Source organism: Corvus cornix, chromosome 1 (assembly GCF_000738735.6).
Source record: "Corvus cornix cornix isolate S_Up_H32 chromosome 1, ASM73873v5, whole genome shotgun sequence".
NCBI lineage: Eukaryota > Metazoa > Chordata > Aves > Passeriformes > Corvidae > Corvus > Corvus cornix.
In genome coordinates, this window is record NC_046332.1 from 10,993,837 (window position 1) to 11,014,974 (window position 21,138).

At 38.8% G+C, this 21,138-nt stretch overlaps 1 long non-coding RNA gene across 1 annotated transcript in view; it reads right to left on the reverse strand.

Annotated features, from left to right (window-relative positions):
- Positions 1 to 855: 855 nt before the first annotated feature.
- The window catches only part of LOC104689426, a 55,311-nt gene continuing 35,028 nt past the window's right edge, over positions 856 to 21,138 (reverse strand). Inside the window, exons 3-5 of the long non-coding RNA XR_751801.4 lie at positions 6,023 to 6,151; positions 5,696 to 5,921; positions 856 to 4,894 (exon numbers count right to left, since the gene is read on the reverse strand). This is a non-coding gene — a long non-coding RNA (uncharacterized LOC104689426). The remainder of the gene's footprint in view (positions 4,895 to 5,695; positions 5,922 to 6,022; positions 6,152 to 21,138) is intronic.

The window sequence follows — 21,138 nt, forward strand, 5'->3', positions numbered from 1 at the left end:
GTCTATCAATGTGACAAGTATTTAGTAAGAGTAGTTTGAGCCCCTCCAAAAATCTACAGAAAGTCCCTCAGCTGCAAGAAATCAGCAAAATGTTGCTCTTTTTTTACTGTTTAAAAGTCTAGATATGGGCCAGGGTCCCAGTGGTTTTACTCTGTCCAAGAGAAATCATGCCCCTGCAGCTGCCCCCATTGACTTTTTGAAAGTACAGAATTTTTCACTGTGTTTTAATGAACCAGCAGATAATTTTGAAAAACATAACATGCAGCAGCTCAGGGGTGTTTTACTGGTGCCAGGAATCTCCCTGGACAGCATCACCTACAGAACAGGGGGCACAGTCCAGCAGTGAAGACCAGGGCAAATCCAACATCAGCTGGGCATGGAGACCAGCCTTGGGAGCAGACCTTGGAAGGTTACAGTCCTGGAAGTTAGAGATTTCTGTGAGGGATTTTAAGCAAGGATGTTGGATCATTCATTGTTTGAAACTGTTTTGAAGCTACTGTCAACATGTTTCCCCTTACAGAGCTGTTTCTATTAACAAGAAACATTATCCTATTTTGACCTACAGGTCAAAACAAAAGAAGTGTAAGGCAGAGAACAATTTTATTTATCTTTCTAGAATGAATTACTCCACTCTGTTACTATTATTTTGAGGGACACAATTATTAGTTTTCTAGGAGAAAAAAAAAACCATTTCCAAATATATTTAATTGCCCAAATAACTTCATAGAAAAAAAGAAATAACAGCCTTTAGCTATGATCCCCACTCTAAAAGATAGAAAGTCTGCTTTGTTTTTGGGAAGAGCTTGAGAGCTTGAATAGATTTTTTTTGGGGGGGGGGGGTGGGGTATAACTTAGAAATAACATTTTATTTTGATAAAAAAAAATCATTCAAACAAAAATTTAATGAGTCAAATGCCTGTAGCTATTTCTAGCAGAAGCAGGTTTGCTTTTATGGAAAAGTGCAAGCTGATGCTAAATAGTAAGTCATTGGTCCTATGCCATTTTGAAGTTTTATTTGATGGCTTCAATGTAAAGTCAAGCTACAGTGAAAGAGATAGGGACCAAAGGAGGGTAGGATTTTGGTTTTGAGTTTAATTTGGCTGCAGTAAAATGTACTTGTGATTCACTTACTGACAAAGGAAGAAAGGTCCTGTTGCAGGACCATAACAGGGATTTTTCTTGTCTGGCTGTTGTTAGTGGGCAGGTACTGTGCTGGTCTAATCAGCAGAGAGTTATTGCTGTTTTCTGTCTGTTCTGGAGTGTCAGGGATGGGACTGTATGTGGGAGGGTATTTTTTAAACAGAAGGAGTAATATTTTGAAAAGTGAAATGGGAGCCTATCCCTCCTTGCAAAAATGTCCTAAGTTCTTTGTTCCTAGAAATTAAATTCCAATTTCACTTCTGAAATTGAGGCTCTGAGTTCCTACATGACTGGAGGACTTTTAAATATTTGACCTACCAAGTCCTGCTCCAGTCCCATGTTCCTCCAAAGCTGAATTTGCATGGCAAACTCCAGGTTTAAGCTTTTTTTAAAAAGTGGCTCAATTTGAATGATATATTTAGCAACCAATAGGCATTGCTGCAAACCCCCCAGCATCTCAGGCAATGTCACTGTCTCCACGATCTGCATGTGGGGCAGATGTGTTGAATGCATCAGCATTTACAATGTGAGTCTCCTGTGGCCATGGGAGGTGCAGTGTGAGATGGGCTCTCCTCAGAGCCAGGGCTGACTTCGTTCTGTCTGCACGATGTCTAACTCACAGGGGGTCCTGAGCTGTGACTGGGCTCCAAAATGCTGTGAAACAGTACAGTATTAAAATAACATCAGTTTCATGTACATGCTACAAAGAGGCATCTATTGCAAGCCTTAGAAAGAAAAAAAAGAAAGACCAGGAAGGAGGTAAGGGAAGCAGCAGAAGGCTCTTTTTTCTACATCACAAGCCACCCAGAGAATATGTCTGTGTGTTTCACTTGGTTATTTATTTTGCATTATGATATCTGACATATCAGAAAACATGAAAGGCATTTGCAAGCCTAAGACAAAAAGTAAAATGGCGCTTGAAAATGATTCTTTGTGAAGGCTTATTTTTGTTTTGTTGCACATGAGACTAGTCAAACAGACAGGTTTATTTTAACTCTCTAACAAAATTTAGCAACTGGAGACAAACAATTGTCTGCTATTATCATTCCTGCCGCCAAAATTCATTAGGTTCAGGAACATCAACTAAATCGTGTGCTAGAAGGGAGCCCACAGCCACCTACACTATTGCTGGAGACATGACCCCTGGAGCCAGTGTGGTGTCCACATACATCCAGGAGACTCCCACCCTACGCTATTAAGAAGTAAAATATCTCAAACCATGGCCTTCCTGCAATTCATTGTGAGCAGGCTCTTTTTGCAGCTGCACTTTTCTGTCTGCAAAAGCCCTTGCTGTCTGTCATGAACTTTGTATCCAGCTTAGCTTTTTAAGGTCTGTACTTCATCAAAAAGTAAATGCATTCTCCAACATGCTGGTATTTGGTTGCCAGCCTGAGAGAGGCAGGAGGCTGATGGGGCTGGGTACATAGAGTTAAAAGGTGCCCTTTTAACATGAGTTACACTGATTTTTATTTCTTCTGAGATCTCAGCTGTGGAGAAAGGAAGCTAGCTGGAAAAGTCAGCCTGGCCTCAGCAAATTTAGAAATGTAGGCCCAGATCCTTGGGATGTATCTGACTCATGAAATGAATTTGAGTAAAAGAAAACTGTTTAAAAACGTTTCTGCTTTTTGTTCTCCAAAGTAGTCAGGGCCTAGTTTGGCTAATGACAACTGTAAAAATCAGATAGCTCTGAGTGGTATTGATTCATTATGTGGCTGGGGGTTTTTTTCAGTTATTCTGTTACAGCAGTTTTCCATCATCTTGGCATCAGAGAGATGTGAAGCAACAGCAGCATAATTTGGAACCCAGTATTTTAAAAACCATGGAGAGTAGGGGTATATTCATGTTTGTTGTATCTGCAACCTCTGGGAAGCTGGTGGAGTTGCTGAGCTGGAATCTATTGGAGTGAACTATTTGGAAATCCATGGAACTTTTTAAAATCCATGTAAAGTGAATATATAAAAGTAATCACTTAAAAGGAGTTCTGTTTGGGGAGTGGCTGAAGAAGATAAAGGAGAAAGGTAATCTGGCATTAGAGTTTGGTGCTTCTGGAGAAGAGATTAAGACCTGGGTGATGTCAGCTCCTGCAAGCCCAGAGAAGAATCAAGAAGGCGTGTCCAAAGGGTGATTCAGACTCCTTACAAATGGAGCCAAGTTGGGGATGGCACCATCTGCCCACAGAGATGTTCTGGAAATGCCCAGCTTGCCAGTAAGAGTGACAATAATGCCTGCTGGAACAAGCAATGAGCTGACATCACACGTCACGGTGGTGATGCTGGGGGACTGTGGGACAATATCCAACTGGAGACACTCCTCAAGCTGTCCCTGACACCCATCCCTGTGCAAGATAACCTCCTGCTTGTATCGAAGCAGCTGCGTGGACGTCAACTGTGTGGAAACACAGAAAGGGAGGCAGCAACTGGGGCAAAAAGAGAGGTGGAACATGCTAAAGCCATCCATATGGGTGCTGGGTTAGCCTCTGAAACTGGGAACCTAAAGTGTAATAAAAATGAAGAAATCAAAGGTCAACTTGTACATCAGGAGATGTTGGCCAAAAATTTGTTTCCCCTAACAAAGCTAAATATACTATCCCCAATAACAATATCATGGCAGGGGTGGATTGTTTCCTTCAAGAAGCCTTCAGTTTTAATTAATTTTATATATACATGCACACATGTAAATATTTGTGTTTGAGTTGCACATGGACCAAAGAGACATTAAAATAATCAATCAATCAACAAAAAATTAAAAAGGGCTTTCAGAGTCTCACCAATAGTCGTAGAGAACCAGAAAATATACAGGACACCAGGCTTTATGAACAGCCCCTAGGAGTACATCTACACTGTGTGACTGATGCTTTATACTTAGGGCCAAGAATAGTTTAAAAAAAAAAACCAAAACAGTGCAAAAATTACACAGGTATTTCCATCACTCTGTAGATTACAACAAATACTCTGTGTTTGCCGAGGCTGTGGAACAGCTATTAGCAGATGCTGACTGTATGATGATGACCACTGTAAGTGGATGCTTATTTAAGGGACGTTTTCAGGAAACAGCCTGCTCTTAGGAGCAGTCTATAAGTGAAAATGCACTTTGCAAGATTTTTACATCTTGCTGGCTTGCCTTTTGCCATTTTACAGCAAAGGAAATGTTAATGTGTAATAGAATTAGCATTTAGGAGAGGCCTAGAATACTGTTCTTTATAAAATAGCCTGGTATTATTATTCAAGACGGGTCTTCTCGTCAGCAATTTAAGCCCCCCAAAATTACCCATCATTACACAGACAGTCCATTTAACATTCTGAAGCTAATCATACAACAACCTACCCTTTCAGAGGAGATACAAAACCTTGCTTGGGTTTTAAGTTCTGATTACAAGATGAGGTTCCAATTGAGAATTTCAGCTATAAACCAAATGACCTTCAATGACCGTAGACTGGAAAACCTGGTGACTAATCTAAATAGATTTCCAGGCAGGAGGAAAAAAACACCACCCAGCTCTTGTTTCTAGTCCTCTGCATTATTAGGAGAATGACAAAGACAAGCAGAATGTGAAAAAAGTCATGACTCCAGTGACCTTCATCTCTTTGTCCCAGAGAGGTCAGGAGTAATCTGCAAAACTTTAACTAGAGTTCAAATTCAGTTTTGCTGTCCTTAGAGGCTGGTAAAATTAAATATTCTGTTCTTGTGCTCTGAAAACAGCCACAGTAATTGGTGATGTTTCCCAGCATTGGCTATGAAGATGTATTGGCATGAGCTGAAATTCAGAGAGAGACAGTATGTTACATGGTATATATGGCAGATATAACCAAATCCTGATTTCAGCTTGTAATGCTAGAAATCACAATCACATTCCTGAAAATGAGATCATACCAGGATATGAGAGCATGCCAGAACATGTAGGACATGACTTTACAGTTTGTCAAGCTTGTCATCCAAGGCAAAACACCTATTGTCAATATCTGGAAAAAATCCCATGAAACAGAAAGGCATCAGGCAAGTCGAAGTCTGGAGGAGAAAGCCATGCAAAAATAGAAAATACGGTGAGTAATCTAGAATAGAGCTCATAGGGACTTTCTGACCTTGACCTGGAATGCTTTGTCCCTTTCCTCCTTTTGCATGTCACAAGAAGACTCGTTTATTTATTGAATATCCATCCTGATTAGATCTATAGGAATCACCATGTTGGATCAGACCGCAGGAGTCCATGATTTCCAGCAACCTACCTTTAGTAAGCAGAAGTTTAGAGAAAGTATAAAGGAACTAAGGAAGGAATAAACATACATTCTTGGGGAAAAATCTCCTCCTTGCTCTTGATCAGGAATTGCCTTATGCCTTACCATTTAGGAAGATACAACTTCTCCAGTAGGACTTTTAGAAACCCTGGGTTAATACCTTGGGAGTTTCCTGTTGCCTACATGAATATTTTGTCAGATTTTGAATCCTGGTGAACATCTGACACAAATTATGGCCTCAGGAAACAATGCAATAGACTAATTTTGAGTGAAGGTATGAATACACCCATATTATTTTGTTTATCATTTGTGTAGTTACCCACCTGTTCTGATTCAAAGGTTTCTATGCAGCACCTTGTGTTTTGCATTCTTCTCTTCAGTCAATCTTCACAATAAGTATCCAAGTGCCTGGCAGTTCTTCATTTCCCATTTGTGAACCTCCTTACTGTGGGCTTTTGGGGGATGGGAAGCCAGCACATGTAAGTATAAAAGTCTGTAATTGATTTTTTATATACCAGCATGTACTGGTGTCAACACATTTCTTGAATCCTGTAGGAAACATTAAAAATGAAAAGCAAGTTTCAAAATTAAGTAAAGGATCCATTAAATGCTCTCTCCTCCTCCAGAAACTTAAAAAATAATGCACTTACCTTGAACTCTAAAAGGCTCCTTCCTTCTTATGCATTCAGATATTGAGTTGCATTTCCTGCGTCTTGAAACGTAATGAGAGTGGACACCCTGTGCTGCACAGTAAAATTGCAGCTGTCAGTGTGAGACACCTGCAATATCCAGTTTTAGAGATGTTAAAATGGTGACCAGCATTTCTGAAAAATGTAGAATTTGGGAAGAGTGAGAGATTCTGTTCCAGGATTCTAAATCAATATCTGCATACTCTGCTTTGAGCCCTGCTGATTTCAGTGAGTGCACATGAAGTAAAATGTCATTTATCATAAATAAAGGTGACAAAGCCAATCTTCTGGGCATGCTCTACTACTGTTAGTATCTGCACATTCTGAAGACACATTTGGTAACCAGGACTTCCCCAGCAAAAATGTTTTGTGTGTTGGACAATGGGAAAAGTATTTCAGCTTTTCCTTGCGTGTATCTCTCTTGAGGGAAACAGGGTGAGAACATCTGAAATACAACAGGGTAAAAGTGTGAAGAGACATCAAGGGACAGGGACAAAATATCTCCCTTTAGCCTTCCAGCTGTCACTCTACCTCTGCTCTCTGTAGGTGATGAAGGCAATATTGGATCAAAGTATATATACATTATATATACATATGTATATACACACACACTCTAGATATAAAAAATATATATAATATATTATATTTATATTGACCCTATTGGTTCAGAGGTAGCCACTGTGATATAAATACCTGTTCGACACATTTCCCAAAAATTATTTTAGGAAAGTGATTGGGTATTAACTAATACATCCAGTAATATAAAGATAATAAGTTCTGCACAGTGTCATTACAGTTATAAATATCAATATAGTATAAACTGTAAAAAAAAAAAAATACTGTTTCATTAACATTTCTTACAGTGCCACATGTAAATAAATCTCAAGATCTGTAATAAAGAAAATAACAATAACAGTAAGGAAATGAATAAAATTAGTTATTACTTAAAATGGCATTTCCTTTAAAATGCCAGAGTGAAATTGTTAAGATCTTACTAAGGAGAGACAGACAGGAATGTTCCTAGGAATGACATCACAAACTTTATCTGTCCTCTTTAGCTTCCTCAATTTAGGAAGAAATTTAATATTGTTTTGCATCTACTACTGCATGCAGTCTTTGCCCAATGCATTATCCTATGCTGAAAGTAGGTTTTTGATGAAGTTCAGATATTCACAGAGAAATAAAAGATGCTCATATCCTAATGGTGGCTTTAATTCTCAGGAAGCTAACCATGCTCTTCTTATAGTTGAGAGCTATCAATGCTAAATAATTTTGTAATCATTGAAGATCGCACTCCAGTACTGTCTAGAAAAACAATGTAGTCTCACCAGATTTAAATATTTAGCAAAAAATCAGGATTTAATTACATTACATGATTAAATGATTATGAAACCACTTTAGGACAGGAACTTCAGTTCTGGATAATGGCTAGATCCTAGAGTTTTAGCCTTCTTTTATCTCCAGGCACCACAGAAACAAGAAACCATTACAACAGGACAAAAGATCACCATTACAGTGTTATTAGAAGGGGCAGGAACATCAGGAACATGCTGGTGTTCTGTTTTTAAAAACAAATGACCCATTAATTCACAAAAACAACCCCATTACTGCAGTAACAAACTTAGTTTACGCAAATGTCCCTATCAACATTATTCAAGCCCAAACTTGATTTAATTTGGAAAAGGAATGAATAAAGCTTAGGGTAATGGCAACCTCTTAGACCATGCAGACCTTAATAATACATTTAACAAAGTGTGCTGAGAGAGTGACACGAACATCAGAAGAGAAACCAAGAGAATGAACTGCAGAATAAAGGAGAATTTCTATCTGAAATCGTACCAGAGAAGGCAGAAGGAGCAACACAGGCAGAAGGAGCACGTGCCTAACTATGAGTGAGGGAGAATAATCGCATTGATGACTGTTTCCCTACATAGTTTCCGTTTGTTTCTTTATCCTATTTTTACTGAATCTGATTTCTATTCAGGTTCAATTAATAATAATGAGCCTAAAATTAATTTGCATTATCATTTACAATGGATGCTTTGATCATGTATGTAGTTGGAACTATAATGCATACATTACCATATTATGCAAATTGCATTTTCAGCATCAGCTACATCTGTAGATCATTCCTTCACACCACAGTTCTGTGCCTTGTTTCTTTGTGTGCAGCCCTGTAGAGGGAGAATCTCAGGAGGTACGACCAGGGGAAATACTGCTGCAGGTGTGCCCTTCTATTATGTTCTCTCTCTAAACACCCAGCATTGGCATCAAACAGGGGAGAACTTTAACACAGATGGCTTGTTTGTGTCCTTTATGAAATTACTCTCCTGCATTGAGCCCACACAGGCAACCAAGCACGTACAAAAAGCCCAAGTACTACCTTTTTTTTGATCTTAACACAAGTGTCTCTCAAGCAGAACTTGTAACTGCTTGCAGCATAAATCTGATGAGAATCTGACTTGAAAAAGAAAGCTGAGCCAGTACCACAATGTACATAAAGATCTGATTTTTAGGTCAAACTTATGCATTCATGACACTAAACATGCTGGGAGAAATGTTGCACATCAATGGTTAATGGAGCCACTCAACTCTCTCTCGGCTGACTACTTTTTGCCACTGGCCAAATTTTGTATTGCAGTGAGCAGGCCCAAAAGTATTAGTAGTTTACATTTTCGTATTGCCTTTCATCTTCTGAAATACTCCCTTGCTTTACAAGTTGATACAGAAACCATATAATGATTGTTTAATCTATTACAGTGCTGAAACTTTGTGGTGAAACACAGGAAGGATTTAGCAGCTTAGAATAAGAGAGCTGTTTCAGAGAGGAAATGAAGACTATAGTGTCCACTTGAAACAAAGATGGGAGAACATAATTTTTAAGCTTGGCATCTGGCCAGGCTACCAGAGTTAACACACTTTACAGATATAATTACTGCAGTGGGATCTTTAATGAACAAGGTGGTCAGAGCTTTGCTTTAACATGTCACCCAAAAATGCACTTGGGTCACACCTTGCATCTTCTCATCATGCTGACTCATGGGCTGACAAGCAGATGAGATCCTCTTCATTCATTTCTCTCTATGAGTTAGAGCCCTAGGTAACTCTCAAAAATGAATCAAACAGCCAAACACTGTCAAAAGAAAATTTTATGCTGCTTTCAATTTCATGAAAATTTTGCATGAAAACCTGTCCCTCCAGCCAAGCTGAGGATCATATAAGTTTAGATTCTTTCTCCCACAGATAAATTACTTCGGAGTTGCCCTACAGGCTTGATCATGCCTTCCAAAGAGATGATGGTGAAATTCCTCCTGTGAGGTCACTAGGCCCCCAGAAGATGATTCACTTGGCCATTTTACTGTGCTTAGTCTGTTTGACAGGAGATAAGAGCAGTGCCCGAGGAAAGGGAAGGGGATGAGTGGGACTGCCCTTTTTTCTTGCCAGCATGTTTTTTGCTTGCATCATCCTGTCTTTTGAAACTTCTTAGCTAAGCACTGGGTCTATTTGCACTGCTACTTTCCTTCCCAGGATACACTGGGATGTGATGCATACAGTATCTTCCAGGTGAAGGAATTTAGCTTGGTGTTATCTGGTGAATGACAAACGTTTAGTATTGTCAGAATGACGTATTCCTGGGAGTCCTCAGCAAAGTGTTAATCTGATTAAACTCCTAAAAATTGATAGACATTAAACAGAAGAGCATATTAATACTGTCAACAAAATTCAGGTCTTAGTCACTCAAACGCAAATGTCAGATAGTTGTTGCTCCGTATGCAATTAAAAATGATCTGATCACCCTCCAAGCAGAGAACTGACAAAAACATGGGGTGAGGAAACATTTTTGGTTTGTCTGCATACAGGAAGATGCAGATAAGAGGGGAGAATCATTTTAGTTCTGCATAGATAAAAAGATCACTCTTGGCAGAACAGATTAATGTACCTGTCTATACAAGCATAGAGGAAGAATGAAGAAGGGAAATAGATTAGTACTGTGCTGCACATGGGACAATCAAATATGATCTTTGGATTGGCAACTGGACTAATAATAATTACTGTAATAAACCAGGGCCTTTATACCTGTGATGTGCAGCATTAGCTAAAAGATATCTGCTTCTTAGCAATAATGAGCTGGAGTCTTCATCACTCATCACCTTGTGTAATTATTGCTATGAGTTCAAAATAAATCCATTGTGCTATCAATCAGATTTTTTTTTCCTTTCGTGTTGTGCTTTTCTTGCATGGGCATAATGACTACTCAGAGTGTAGACAATGAAGAACCAGCCTAAATATATTTCTTTTCTATATAAGAATAAGGAAAATGTAAGAGATCTAATGGACAAGTGCAATAGCTTGGGCAAGATCTGTTATTTAAAGTTTAGGTACTTCAGTGTTGCCAGAGCCAACCCTGTGGTTAAAGAACTCCAAAGAAGATAGAGAAATTGATAAAAAAAGCAGCCTGGCTTAATACCAAATAATACTTTTTCTTCTCCTCTCATAATGATTTATTAGCAGTTGTGTTAGTAAAAGCATGCACAGCAGTATTGAATAATATTAAGACAAGTAAACTGCAACCAACTTAGTAAATTAAAACTCAAAACATCGGATCAAGAAGCATCTTAAATCAGATGGTTTTTTATTGGCCGATTTGGTTTTAGTTGAATTTTTTTCTAAAGTACTTCATAGCTGAAGTGAGGATAATCAAGGTAAATTATGAAAATAACATAGCTATATGGTAAAGGTCAACAGAAAGCCTTGTTAAGGTCTGTTTTTATGAAGACATCCTGTCTGTATTGTCAAAATGGATTAACATTATAACAAAACAGAGCCTGTCAATTGGAAGAAAAAGAAGTATTAGCACAAAGATACTTGTCACAATTAAAATTAGGTTTTGGTTTGGACTATGAAAGCAAGAAAATATCACCACCTCATTAGCTCATCTCTCCATTTATACTTTTCTAGCACAGGTCACAAGAAGGTGCAGAGATGTTCACTTTTTGTTGTTGTTAGCTTGTGGACAGGAACTTTAGCCTTGACCACAGCAACTGCTAGATTTGTAACTATTTCTGCAAGGGGAATTTTCCTGTCTAATTCTTACCACATGAACTACACTAAGCTTTAGAGTTAATGTGGCTTTCAAACACTGGCACTGAACTGGGAGTGGAGGATGAAGGAGTTGCCCACATGTTTCTGTAACCATCTATTTTCTGGGGTTACTGACTATGTAAATAAAAGTTGCTCTGTGAACGTGAACAGTCTTGGACTCATTTGTTTGTCTTCCAGCCCAAAACTACAAAGGGACCTTCCTCTCAGGGAAGTAAAAACAAAGATTTAGTTATTTTCCCACAATATTGTGTATGCTGAGGACGCCAATATATGAAAAATGTATTAGTTAGAGCTGAATATTTTGAGGGAGCTTCACTGTTATTGTGTCAGTGGCAGTAAAGCCAAGGCAGAGACCTCAGTCTTAAGAATCCTTCTAAATGTTCTTGCATGGTCAAGTCCCACTGGCAATTATGCCAAGAGTTACCAATGATGTTCCAAAGAAACTTGATCCAGGAATAAAAAAACCCACTTGCATTTCAAAACACTCACAGGCCTTGAATTGAACAAAACAAAAGCTGGGAAAGAATGCTCATTTACCCTATGGCCATGCTGTGAAGGACTTTGGTGTCTTCATGTCTGTGAGGGCTTTTACCTTCAGTGATGATTTGAAACCCTGGAAAGACATACCTGTGACTGAAGTGATCTGAGACATAAATCTGACAGGACAAAATATGGCATGCAGTATAACCCTCAATACCCTCTACATAAATTAGAATCTGTCTGAGCCCATTGAGTTTAAAGCACTTCCCACACATTTTCAGCTCTTGCTACTTAAAAACCACAGCAAATACCAAGTATGGAAGTTTTCTGTACTCACCAGCTGCTTCGCCCTGAGTGGCCACCTGAAATTGTAACAGCATCAAAAGCATCCTAAATGCATCACCACACTCTGCCAGAAGGCTAACCAAAAAGTCAGCTTTTCATCCTGCCTCAATCTCGGAAGAGGACAGTGCAAACTGTAAAGAGGGTCCCCAAATTAGTGAGAGGTCTGATCAGCATGTTAAGCAGGGTTTAACGTTACCGAGAACAGTTTCCACAAAAACACAGCCTCACTTTTCTGGCCATTTAACCAAAAAAACTGCACAAACACGTAGGTGCCTGATCTGCAAGAGCTAGCACCTTCTGTAATTTTCCAGTGACATAAAACCAGTTAGTAGCAGCTGAAATACATTAGCAGCTTCAGTAATTAGTAGGCATAGCCATATCTTGTCAGTTCTACGGGCCATATCCTCAGCTGGCGTAAATCAATGACACTCCGGGCGCTGGAACTGTATTACTTTACTCACCTTGAAATAGTTATGCATACTAATTACTGCCTTACCCATTACTGCTCTTGTCAATTCAGACACCTGATTTACACCAGGTGAGTTTGTTCCATATATTTAAAAGTTTCTGCACATTCCTTCAAGAATCTGTAGTGTCAAATAAACTTTCCAAATAAGCCAGGCACATGCTTTCCATTATCTATCAAATCAATGTTCAATGAAGTGACACCCTTGCACATAAATCATGACTGCAATTACTAAATCAAGCTGAGTTTGTATTGTGTTTCTTCCACTGTTGGGTAGAATTAACCACGGGAGAACAGGAGAATGGGCATGTCAGGATTGCTGGGATGGAAGAAGGAGTTAAAAGCCCCACCCAAGCTCTCACAACCTAACCTTTGGAGCGTGCAGCTGATAATGTGAAACAGAACATAATGCCCCGGAGGAGATACATCTGGAGGTCAGCTCAGTCAGATACTGTGGAGCTGTTCCAACAAAGCAATCAAATATCTAGCAAAACCTATAAAAAACAAAATCACATCTTTGGTATATAGGCATCCAACCTGAGCTGGACGAGGGTAGAGAAGCCTGATTTCATTTTCATACCCCTGTCAGGCAACCTTAGAGCTGAGTTTTCTCTCCACAAACACAAAGTGAGGTTTTTAACTGCAGCTTATTAAGGCTCAGTTTGTCTAACCCAAGCATAATAAATTTATGTGTCAAGATCGAAGCTGATTGTTCATCAGAGAAAAATGAGACAAGATAATCCACTTTGCTGCAAACGTAATGCTTTAGGAATGTTACAAACTACTGCAAATGTTTAACTCCGTGCCTCATGGGTGGTTATATAACAAAACACCCATTCAGGGGCTGATTCTTATCTCTCGCTTGCATAAGGCCGTGTCTAGACAAGGATTTGAAGGTGTGTTGTTTGAAAGTGTTCACAGAGTGGTCTAGTTGGCAGATCAGGAAGCCTCCCCCTTCCTCCCCCCCACTTCCTGATCTTTCATGCATGTAGAATGGGTGAAGTGTGGGTCCCTCTCCCTCAATTTTTGGCTCAATTAATTTAGCAGCCGAGGGTGGCGATCTGTCCACCCTGGAGTCAGAATGTGATTTCAGAGGGTTGTGGGAGCCAAGGGTCATCTCTCTGCCCACATCTAAACTAGAGCTTTCAAAAGGTCTAAGGATTTGCATGTCTTCAGCAGTACTTCCATATATCCACCTGCATGTCACACAGATGACATACATAGGTATCCCACATAAGTTTGGATGGTACTTTGCCTTTGTGAAGCAGTACTAGAGAGAAAGGATGATTTTCCAGTGATGGTCAACCCTTTGACAGCCTCCCCTTTACAGGAAAATGCTTCCAGTGCTGATTTCATTTTCCATTGTACCTACCCAGGTATAATATTTTTGTTTCTTTATTACCCCATTTCCAATGAACTTGACTCAGCCCTCCACTCCTATTCCACATATACCTCACGTTGTTGGGAGAAGTATTCAGTGGAAAAGCAAGAAAATTTACACAAAGGTCTCTATAACGTGAACTAGGCTGCTAAGAATGCATCTCACTCAATTTCTTTTAAAACATTACATTTAATATACAGTCTGTGGTTCCTCCATCTCTGATTTGCCCCCTTTTATATCAGCAGCAGCAGCAGCATTTGACAATGGTGAGAATCCTTACAGAGACATGCCCACCACGTGCCCATCTGTGGCTTGCTCCGTGCAATGTTATTATTCTCACAAGCAAGTTCTAAGAGCAGCAACATTTTTAACACTCACTTTTTGCAGATTTTCCCTTCTCTTTTTGTTCTTTTTTTTTTTCTTTCTACCTAAGTATTTCAAATTTACTTTTGTAGATTATTTTATTTTTACTTTAAGTTTCAAGTGTACCTAAGAGGATTCATGAAAAATAGCTATTTTATTTATGGCTAATACTCTACTCTAGTTTTAAAATTTATAAAGACACATTTCCAGTAGATGAAGGTAAAAAACTGTGGCTGTGTAAATGTAGAGTTTTTCTTTTTAGAATCACAGTTAATTAATTATGTTTTCACATTTACAAAACAAGAAGTAGGGGGAAAAAAGAACTGGGTAAAGTTTAAACCACATTCAGAGGGAAATCAGGTAAGAGATCAAACTGCTGATGAGAAATATGAGAAAACCTGCCCTCCTGAAATACATGGGAAGGTAATTATTTTCCAAGTGCCAGGAATTTACCCCTTGTTTCTTATAAATGAAATGCATACAGATATGTAGATACACATGTGTGTATGTTTGGTTTTCTTCTGTAATAAAGTAAGAATGGCCAGGCCAATTGTGACAATTCTCTTTGTAATGGAGTTTTCTATATGCACACAATTTAAATCTGGTTTGATAACCAATGGTTTACAGTATAAATAGGAAGACTGAGACTGTGAGGAAACTTTTAAGAAATGTGGTCTGCAGCCATGTCTGGAACATATCAACTCTCAGTAGAAATATATTTTTAATAAAGAGAAGTGCTTTAGAGGTTTCTCTCCTGATCTAGGCCTAAGTTCAGCAAGCTAAGTTCAATCACACAGCTGACTTCTAGCCTTCCAGTACACAATAGGGTTTTAATGTTTAAAGTTAGGTGCGTGTTTCAGAATGGTACTGAAAAGGAGTCAGAGTGAAAACATCTTTCATTTAAGATGAAAATTCCTGCTTTAAATTTTCTTCCTTGAACTCTGGCTCCAATTTGTGAATGCAGTGGTGATGTTCAGGTTTCTGTGTGGAGCCCAGCAGGAACGTCAGCAGTTCTGCTTCACTGCCGAGTATCAATAGTGCTCAGAGATCAGAGCTCAGAGCCAGCACTTAGGAGGGGCAACCTTGTCAGTCAGTACTTGACTGCTTTGCTCTGTTCTTGACCAGCCCATGCAATTCACATCGCCCTCAAGGTAAGATGAGTGGGTGGATCATGGAAGTGTACAAACAGCCTTCAGGATGATAATTCAACTCCTGTCCTTTTACCTTGAAGCAGTATATTTCCGCACACAATCAAGGTGCATAAGACAATATTCAATTTAAAGAGGTGCTCAGACTAGGACGGGTTGTATTTAAAAGGCAGAGAGCAGTATGCTTTTATAAATAATGCAATGGCTTGTGGTTGTAAGACAAGCCCTGGATTTACAGACAAATGATGTAGAATTCCTGGCCTGTCCGCAGGCTGCTGTGAGTGAAAGCTCATGAACTGACTGAGCAGATGAAGAGATAGGTACCTCTGCTGAGCCTGTACTCTCCCTGAGTACAAGAGCTGCTTCTGGTCTTGCCAGAGTGGTGGAAGATTGGGAATGGGCTGCAGCAGAGTCTCTTTTGCACTTGGGTTAGCGGATGGAAAGAGTTGGGCTCTTGTGTGGCAGAAATGGGGCAGGAACCCTGCCTCCCCGGTGAGGAATCTGTCTTCAAGGCACGATACAGCCCTTCCTCTGAATTGGAATTTCAAACTTTCTGACCTTCAGCACAAGGAAAAGTCAGCAGATGACCAATATATACTAGGAGACCTCTACATTAAAGATTTCTTAACTCCCTCTCTCTAACTTATGGAAATACTTAAAGGAAAAATATCACCACTTGTCACAACTTTTGTGTTCCCCTTTCAGTTGCAGTAGCTGACAAACATTTAGAAGTTGCTCACTAAAAGTGAGTAACTGCTTCAATGTAGTGTAACACTCTACAAAAAGATCACCTCAAATCTGATTCTGCCTGTCACAGTCACCAGTTATGCTGCTCATCTCATACTGACCATGTGTCTTCAACATCCATGTCCCTGAGCTGTCTATTAACACATCAACAGGTAGGACAGAAGGAAAATATGAAGAAAAAAAGTCCTGCAGCAAATAACAACTGCTAAAATATTTATGAGAGGTTTAATGTGTGCTTTTTAAAAATAATAATATTAAATAACTCATGTGTAATTAAATGTGATATGGAAATCATGCTGTTTGCTAGAGCTATTGACTTCACTGTTCTCATTCTCCCAAACTTAATATAAAATTAATCATTAATTTTCAAGCCAGTAACTTTTTCACCAATTCAAACACTGGTTGTTTAGGTCTGAGTCAGTGAGATATTAACACCACAATGACAATAGATTTATATTGTCATAAAGTCATTAAACTCAAAATGTGACTCCTTTTTAATAAAATTGCCTGTATTTTTGAGCTCCATCACAGCCAAAGCTCAATGCTCAAAAGCTTTTTACCAGTCTCACAGTCAATATAAATTGTCTGTTCTCATTACACTTACTTGTCTTGGCAAACTGTGGGTCCAAACCCTCAGCAGGCACAACCAGAGCCCTCAGAGCTGATCAGCTTGGATCTGTGGTAGATGTAGCCCCTTCCTATGGATTTCCTGCTTGAATAAACTGTTGTGTGTTGAGAATACTAGGCATAATCCAAGTTACTCTGGGGACTAGAACTCACACGAGGTTTATCTAGTATTAACAGTTATTTGACCTTTCTTGGCAGAGCAAGAAGAAAATGCTCTTTTACATACTCTTATGCAAACCTCTTAAATATTAAATGAGCCGTGCACAGAACTTTTCTTGTGTGCGGGACCAATAATGCTTTGGACCTCACTTGAAATCTGGGTCACTTTGACCTTGTGTAAATGAAATCTTGCATTTCACCAATTTTTCACATGCTTGTTCCGTCTTGAGCAAAAGCTCAGAATCAAATAAGCACCAGCTTCAATATAGAGGATGATTAACTTAAGGAGTTCTTGGCTTCTTCTTCAAGAAGGTTAACATGACCTTGGATGGCAGGAGAATGTTACGGATTTGTATTGTTGAATCTTATGAGGGCTGTTGTTATAAGAAGTTCACATACAAACTTTATTTTTAAGTCCTAACAAAGAGACATTTCTCTCCCACTGTTTTCTTGAGATTATTAGTCCATCTACAGACTGAAAAGAATCAGTCAGTTGGCTCTTTTCTACCCTGCTGATATTCAGCCAAATTCATGCACATATTTCCCATTTGCTTCAGCAAGAGTTTTGTCAATGGCAGTGCTATAAATTCTACCTCCACCTTCTCTCTAATTGGCACCAACATCAAATGCTAAAGGATGTCCTTGGAAAATCAAGAAACCAGGAAGTGAAAATACACAGCTAAATCCAGTTATCCCCTGTACATATAGCTGTCTATTAATTTCTTTGAGCCTATTCCACATCAGGCTCTGTTCTTTCCTTTAATTTAAAGTCATCAGTAGAAATCATGTTAACATGAATGGGGCAAAATTGGGCATACAAGTGAAAGTGAAGTCAAAGCTTATCTGACAAATTCCCATTTAGGACTTACAGCTTGACACAGTGGTCACTGAAGCATTTCTAAAGGTCATTGTCTGATATCTTTTCGTAATTGTTAGTGAAATGAAGGCATCTTTATTCTGCTCTGCTTACTAGCAATGCTTATATAAAACGTGGATTATTCACAGCTCCTTTCCTTCTGAAAATGGGCATTTTTATTTTTTTCTTTTAGGGAGAAGTAAGGCACGCCCAGTGTGAATCAAACTGAAAAGAATTGGTTGAGCTTTACATGCCAGCCAAACAGTGCCACTTGTACTTTCCAGTTGTAATTTGTATAGAAGGTCTATTTTGAGCAGCAGCGCCATCAGTTTAGGGAGAAAAAAAATCCCAGAAGTTAAATCCTATTGATAATGGAAGAATAGAAATGATTCCAAATCATGGTAATGCCCTTAATTCTGTGTCAATAGCCATTCTAGTCATAGGTGCATCCTCGTAGCTCTTCCTTGAGGAAAAACATTCTGCTGTTGTGGCACTGGGAAAACATACTTCTTGATATAGCTGCATGTAAGTGCAATGTCCTTTCAGTTGAAAAGTGGAAAAACAGATTTTTTTCAATCCACACCTATTTAACTTCTGATAAGAGCCTTCTTCACATTTTTTTCTAACCTTATTTGTGCACTGCTGAATTCCTCATTAGAGGGAAAATGAAAATACACTTTATTAAGCTGACTTTAAGAAAACAACCTTCTTGACCTGGAAATTTCAGAATGTTTAACACACTTAATAGTCTGCCAAAATTGTCATGGATGTTGTTGAATGTATTTATGTAATAATAGTATTGATGAGCACTGGCTATAGCTGAAACCCTCACTATGCACTAAAAATCTATCTAAAGTGGTCAAAGTCCTCTGTTAGAATCTGTTATGGAGTGTAAAAACTTCTCCTAAGAAGGCAAGTACTTATCCTAAGGAGAAAAACAAGAGGTGCAAAAGAGAAAAATTAAATAAAGTATTAGAAGGAAAAGAAGACAATGAATCCATCTGGTCTATGGGAAAGCTGAGAAGAGAAATAAAAACTCTGCAGTTTGTTTACTCGGACTAAGTCTCAAGCCAGTGAGTAGATTCAGTGAAGTCAACAACACACCTCACACCCTCACAGTAATGCATTTACATAAGTCCACCGCAGGACTGATTAATCTTGCATGTTTGAGGACATATTCTAGAGCTCTCAAGACAAATCATCTGAAACTAAAACAGATGGGGTTGATAAATCAGAGGTAGAGATCTAGGTGCAATTTTGTGTGTCTCATGATAATTTGCATGTAATCAAACTGACTTTTCAAGTTACAGTTATTCCAATATTCATACAAATATTCCATGTAAAAAATGCATTTACAATTTCTGTGTGGGGGTTACCTGATAAGAAGGTATTTGATTAAAATGGGCCTGCTGACAGGGAGGATTCTACCAGAGTCACTGTCTGAAAGTTGATTGTTTATTTCCACAATGTGATTTATCAGGCCAGTTCTCAGGAGAAAAGTAACAGTTTTCAGAAGCAGATTCATTGTTTTCAACAATTAAAAAAAAATTCTTAAGAGAATAAACGTGTTGGATCTGAAAGCATGTTAGTGTGACTGCAAGTTTGAACAGCTTTAGGAAATTTTGCCCATGTTAGCACTCTCATCTCAATACTGCAAGCCTAGTTCCTTCTTGGCCAAAAATGAAAGGACTTTGGACACTTTGATTTGAAACCTGCAATAGTGTGTGTTAGACAAAGTAGGTCATGATTTCTACATGCAACTGGAAGGGCTAACTTTTCTGTAACCAATATTCATTTCATTTGCCTGCAAACAGTATAAAGATTAAAAAAAATTTATGAGCATTCCTTCATTGAAACAATTGCTAGCAGCTTTCAGATTTGAAAACACAGGAGTTTTGTTGATTTTTTTTTCTTTTTTAAGAAAGTGTGTGTTCTGGTAGGATTCTGGACCAATAAAGATCATCTGGATCTTTTAGGAGGGTAATTCACATAGTTAAGCCAGTTAGCAGCTGTTTGGCTTTTGTGATTTTTTTTCACAGCCAGTAGCTGAGGCAGCAAAACTGTCTCCATCTTTTTTTGTCTTCTACCAAATTGATGGAGTAAGGCACTGTACATGCATGTGCTCACAGGTGGCTGCCTGGAGATGCTTCTGTTGGCTTTCTTGGAGTGAAGTATGAGTGGATGTGGGATTGGGGCCTAAAGGACTCTGGGAGCTCTGATTTGAATGAAAAGTAATATGTCTTATACAGCTCTTTTCTCAGAAGTACCTCATTTTTTTTTCTAGCTCTAACATGTTGCCTCCAGCTGCTTTAACAGCCTCACTTTTGGTTATTAGAAAGGCTGTAATCCAGAATTACACAGCTGAGCACAGAACTTTTTTCCAGAAGTAGGAAGGGGTTTGTTTAAGAGGAACAGAAGAAGAAGCAAAGAGATGGGGCATTAATGAATGGCACAATGGGCCACTGATATGGCCCTGCAGAAACAAAGGGCTCTCTGCAAGAATTCCCTCCTTTGGCATGTGATAGACCTTCTGACCTGGGATCACAATGGCTCACAGACAGAAACAAGAGAGGAAGCAAGAAATCTCATAATTTCTTTTCCCCGTGGAATAAACAACATTTTATTCTACCTTTAACCCTGGCGGGAGACACCGCCACTTAGCAAGCAAATCTATATTAAGTGCACTTGCTGGAATTATTTACAGCATCATTTGTTCCAGAAAATGACACTAATAATATATTGCTGAATTCAGAAAATGGAATTTGACATGAATATAGCCTTCTGAGTAGTAAAAAGCATCTTTCCTTAATCATCATCCCTTATTAAGGAATTCCCTGTTTTCCTGTCCCCAAAGAGAAGGAAAATACCATTGTTCTCCTACAATAGCCTTTTTTGACTCAAAGGCAAGCTACTTTTGGCACTCTGGCTTTAACAATACATGACTCTACAAAAAGCAAGAACAATTCTCCTGCACCTTCATAATATATTTCTGAGAAAAGCAAAAGCTCCACTCCATGTTTCAGAGATCACTTTGTCTGCTGACAGAAGGGTTCATATGCACAGCTTTCACCAATGGAGAACACTGTGCAGGCGTTTACCTCTCATATCAAATAATATTACGTGTTAACCAGTGAAAATGGAGACTGTCACATCAAAAATTGAGCAAAAATGTGGGGGTCTTTTTCAGAGTATCCCCAGAATTAATGTCTTTTCATTGCTTCTTCTTCCAGTTTCCAGATCTGCCTGTATAACTTAACTTTCATGTAGTCTGTCAGGAGTTTATTCAGGAAATAGAGATGTCCTGCTGGCCAAATCTGTTTTTGTAATGGTAACCCTGCAGGTTGTAAGCTACTAGCACAGTTTTTATGCCAAGAAGTTCCTGCATTAAATGGGGGAGGTTAA